We start from the raw sequence: 6008 nt of genomic DNA on the forward strand, positions 1-6008 counted from the left end.
GCATCATTTCATTTTTTTACGAAAGACCCGTGGTGACATTTCAACTTCATGAATTCACGATTTCCACTTAACGAATTCACGATTTCCACTTCATGAATTCACGATTTCATGATTCAGCATGTGACAATCATTGAATTGTACAGAAATGAAGAATTATAATTCTGTTTATAACATAAAAATTTATTAGGTGGTTGGGGTAAATAGAAATTACTTATGTTGCTGGGGTGAACATTTTTATTTCTGGAGATCGATCACTGTTTGATATATGTATATTTTTAGTTTTTTGTACTTTTTGTTCTAGTTCTAGCTTACATAATCCAACATTTGGAAAGAAACAACTGTCCGATCGAATTAATATATATCTTTAGTGATTTCTTTTTTTTTCAGTTTCATATATTAACGACATTTCTCATGAGCACTTTTTCTGTGTCAATACACATGTGTGCTTACTTTTATGCATAGATATAGTGGAATCATTAATTATGATGTTAAAACAATATCATAAGTCTGAATTTTTACGTAAATAGTTGTTTGCTTTTGCTTTATTATAAAATGTATGTGTTGTTTTTAGAGACAAAAATACCGTTTTGGTGCTCCTAATAAACGTTGGTTAATGAGAAAAGAAGCACGATGGGCACGTATTGCTTTTCTTTTCTGTCTTAACCGGTGGTACATTAGTCTATAAATATGCAAAATTATGGAAAATCTGTCCGTTTGTGAATTGTGAAAAAAAATCTTTAAATGAGTTCATCTACGCACTAGAAATTTCGGACATGTTCTTGAGTGTCTCCCACCTGATTAAGAGGCATGTACTGGCTGTTCCAGGTAAAGACAAGCTTCGCGGTATCGGTGTTTTCACCGCACATGATAGAACCCAGTGGACAGACTTTTAGTGTACTTGAGTGCTGCAAAGTAGGTTACAGTAGACTTAGTATGTTGGAATTATCTTATGCCCTAGTGGTCGCGAGTGAGTCATATTGGTTTTAACTTAGTGTTGAGCTTGTTTTAGGCTTGACTTTAGATACCTTCTGTGGTATCAAAATTTTTCTAGTAGTCTAAAATGTGTTTAAATCTTTTAAGTATTTTCCTATTGTCTTAATTGTTTTATTGTTAATTATAATACGCGTGTTCTAGGGCATTTGTCGGATCTAAATATATATAGATCAAATAATTTTTAGTATTTTACGCTATTCTCTAGCATGTTATAGTCCTCCTTAGTGTGGTCTAGAGCCCGTCAGTATTTTCTAGAACTCTAAGGCGTGTTTTATTGCTTTTAACTAAATGTTAAGTTTTCTATAGACTGGTCTAAAGGGATCTCAAGTAATATCAAAATGTTCAGTAGACTGAAATGTGTTGAAATATGTTAATTCTTTTCCATTTCTCATAAGTGTTACAATTAAAAATCACGAGCAGATTCAGTTTGATATTAATTGTTAATCTATGTTTAAGGTGGGGCTGATTTTGATCTGTTAATAGTCGATGTCTATCCAAAGATTGTCTTAAACTAACTTATAACGATCAATGAAGCAGTTGCTAGTTTTTGTTTTGTTTTATGTTTTATTGTTTATAACACTGATAGTACCCAAGACAATGCTATTTCTGCTCCATTAAGATATGGAGTAATTTCGGTACAAATATTACGACTTACTTATAAAGGAATTGATGAACTGTTTTGAGTGCTATTGGATTTATTTTTTATATCACTAATTTTGTTTGTTCAAATATCTGAGTTCACAGATTACGTCTCTCAATAAACGGGGCACACCTGACATCAATTATATTGCACCCGGAGACTTCAGTATGACTGGTTGAATTTGCTCGTTTCCCTCTTTATTTAATTTGCACCTGTAGACTGACATGTGGGCGGGTACTTCTGTTTTCGCCCCGGCGATACTTTCCATCAGTGCCCCTTTGCATGTTCTCTCTGTCGGACGTGTAAAAAAATAGTTTGGAATCTAGGGACATTGGTATTTTGTTTATGCCCCTAACCCCCCCCCCCCCCCCCCCCCCGAACGCACAGAATGTACCTAGTTCACTAGTTACTTTTCAAATCAGTGACCTGTTTAAAAAATGCCAAAAATGTATTATCTCCACGAGAGTTCGATCCAGTAGCTTTGGCTATCTTTACGTCGTTTCGATATATGTTTTTGTATTCAAAATAGATCCATATAGTTTCTTACACTATAACATAAGTGCTGATAAGGTGTGCAAAATATTGAATCATCATATCATTAAATGAGAACAATTCAGAAAAAAAAAACTATTGTTAAGAAATAACCCGGAATGATCTTGCAACAAAACTTTCCGCAAATGTTTCTACTTTGCTTCAGTTAAAAATGAAAGTAAATGAGGACAAAGCTATCTATTCTTCAGTGAATAAAGTAATATTGCCACTTATCTCATGAACCGCAGATTAGCTTCGTTGTAATATTTCGTATTTCATGTAACAATTGACAGTATCCAGAGTGCATTTATTAAGAGCCATAATAGTATGTAGTTTGCAGTTTTTAACCTTTGCTTTTTATTATTAATTCATTCAATTTGGGGCTGAACCATTTATCATTTGAAGTGGAGTTTTACTGAAATTTTAAAATAAATTTTTTTTTTTTTGACTGAATAACGAAGAGTGCTAACCATGGTCAGCCTGCACTGGTCGCAAAGGCAGAATAACTTGCCGCCAGCAGACTAAAGGGTAAAGCATTTGCAGAAACCGTAAACGCTCTTTAATGAAATAAACAAACTGAGACAAAACAAAAGAACTTAAGATATTTCTTCGTCCCGGGACCAAGTTTCTTAAAGCTTACTTATAACAGGTTGATTGACGATGTAAAGAGGTCTTAGAGTCTTTATTTAAATGTAGAAAGTTGTAAATTCTAACTATTGTTTCGATATGTATTATAACTCGATATAAAACATATCTAAACCCTTAACACGTGCTACAAATACATTGCTTATCTAAATATGTCAGTTTCAGTTATTTTCGAGAGGAAGAATCAATAAGATTGATAAATATGTGTAATTTCCGTTTACAAAACAGTATAGAGAGATAACGTTACAAGTAATTAGGGCTAACTCACTGTGACAATATCAGTGCAGTGTGTATGAAGTCAAAAAAAAGGTGGTGCCAAAGGCTGACAATGTCAGTTACTGACATATGGTAATTTGAGGACTAATTAGTGTAATAATTAGTCAACAGAAATAATAATAATAATAAAAAAAAAAAAGTCCGAGGTAACTATACTAGCACTTGATTCTGTACATTCTTTAAACGACCTGCCGGGGTCATCATTCACAAAATTTGTCCTCTCAATAACTTATAAATTTTTTTATCCAATGTTTACGAAAATCGTCAGAATAATTATGGCCATGATATCTATTTCACGTTTGTTTGCAACCATATTGTTTTGGTAACGTTAGCGTTATGACCCTTAACCTACTGGAAAATGTAAAAATTGACAGTGTCCACGTCGTAACTTGATCATTTCATCATTTTTAATGCAATCTACTAACCGCTAGAAATCATTACAATACATGAAGTTTGATAAAAGACAATGCCGACCAATCAATTAATGATGTTACCTCGTAGATATTTTTCAAAACTTGACCTAATAACTGAAATACTAATGGACACCATGTTTTAATCAATCATTTTTTATTTGGACTCTTACTTTGTGGCTGTTTTTACTGCTGAAACATATTACCTGAAGTAGAAATGTTCACACTTATGTTTATTTAGTGATTAAAACCAACATTCAAAAACTATTTCACAGGGTTTGTGATCTTAGATTTCAATTTTTTGAACATGGAAATGAGTTAGGAATGTTACTTCAGTGTTGGAACAACATTCGAGGACCTCTACCAAAAAACTTATTGAAAATACTCCCTCGTGAATATTCATGATTTCACAGGATATAACAAACATTAACTATTAAAAAACTTGTTACTTTCATTCCAGAAACTTGGAAAACACAAAGTTAAACTATCTTGCGACCTTTATGTTCATTCAAATCGAACGAAATGGGGATTTGGTACTTCTTTTTTGTTTGTTTAATACAATGGTGTAACAGTAAATATGGCAAGTTAAAAAATGAGTTTGAAAATGTTGGCCCGAAAATAATTGCCAATATTTTACACAATCAAAACCTTATAATTTAGTGTTAACATGATTCATAAAAACCATTAAGTTACTCTGTTTGAAGTCTAAAATTTCATTGTTAACCATGCTATCTTTTGTACCTGTTCTTCGTACGCAACTGCCAAACGTCTCCACCTGAATCAGAGGTTGAGTAAGATGATTTCAGAACACGTGTTCTTGATCCCAAACCATCCACAAAAGGAATACAGCCCGCTAGGGATCGATTTGGCCCTGGGGACCCGTAGATTATTACGCTAAGCGGGGGGTTGTTCACATGCTTGGTTCTGATTGGAGCAATTAACTTATTACTATATATATTTTTTTTCCGTAAGGCTTTATTATTTATTACACACTTAGTCAATCCGAATTAATTTGGGATGTTACTTTCTATGCTACAGGAGAGACTTTCTTGTATCGGAATGCGAATTGTTCAGCAAACTTTTTAAAAGCATTTCGTTTAAAAATACACAATTAAATAAAGTGATGAAAAGACATAAGGGAACAATAGGTTGGTAGTATATTAATAAAAAAATCCTAATGTATTACATTCTAAAATAATCAAACGCTAACATTGGTCTTCAAAATGAACGATAGTACCGAAATAATGTAAACGTAATTAAGTTATGGCAAAAATAAATTAATCCAAAACTTAGTATCTGCATTAAGTCTTTTTATCGAAGATAATAAATTTGTTAATGAAAACCGAAATTACTCCCTCGTATGGTAAAAAGTTTAAGAAACAATGAAGAGAGATAATGTATATTTTATTGTCATGTGTATAGCCCATTAATCTCTACTATATTCAATACATGTGATTGCTATTTGTGTATGATTTCAGGGTTTTGACATTTCAGCTAATGAAATAGATACTATCAACCAGTTGTGGTCACCTTACCTTATTACTACCAAATAAAGATGACATTTCCTAACCCACTGACAACGAAAATGTAGTTTAGAAAACAATTTACTCTGATACGATTTAAATTAAAGGTCTGATATCGGGTACTTTGATACAATCTAAATTAAAGGTCCTATATTCGGCTACTTTAAGATTGATCTTGATATATGAATGAGTTGAATGACCTTTGAAATTAGAATTTTTGTAGCAGTACAAACAACTAATAAAATCTATCAAGTATGTTTTAAAATGCCGACGTCTTGCAAAAACAATTTGCAATACCAAATTCATTAAACATTTGTAATGCATAAAATAATATATGCCAATAATAAATCCATATAATTCTAAAATGTCTTAGAATTTAATTATTTCAATTGTAAAATAAAATTTAAAACAAAATCTATTTTAAATCATTTGTAGGCAAAGAATACTTCCTAGCAGAATAGTCGCAGATTCTGTTTTACTTTCTGTTCATGAAAGGTAAAGACAAGTGCAACGTTACTCAGGGCTCCAAAGAAGACATCTCTTACATCTAATGGTCCCTAAGATTACAGAGCATCTAAGTCCCTGAAAACAAGAACAAGAGCCGAGCAGAAAAAAGTCACAAATAGTGCACTTAGATTGCAATTTTTAAAGTTTTAAGTAATTTATACCAAATTTCTGTCTTCACTGAATACCTTAATTGCAGAGGAAGCTTAGAGCCCTGAGTACGTTTCACTTGTAACATCTTTTACTTTATAAAAGAAGTAAAATCCTGTCATGAATCATTCATTATGTTTGCCAACTAACGAGATTTGTAAAGGGATACTAGAAGGCAGAAGGGTAGACATGATCAGATGTCCATAAACTAAAAAAGAGCATAATTATAAAAAATATAAAACATGCTTTTACAAACAAGTTTAGATCATTTTATTACAAACTTACTGAACATTTTGGTGAGTACCATCTAATTTCTGATATGAACGTTTCGATTTT

Source organism: Mercenaria mercenaria, chromosome 8, assembly GCF_021730395.1.
Source record: "Mercenaria mercenaria strain notata chromosome 8, MADL_Memer_1, whole genome shotgun sequence".
Taxonomy (NCBI): domain Eukaryota; kingdom Metazoa; phylum Mollusca; class Bivalvia; order Venerida; family Veneridae; genus Mercenaria; species Mercenaria mercenaria.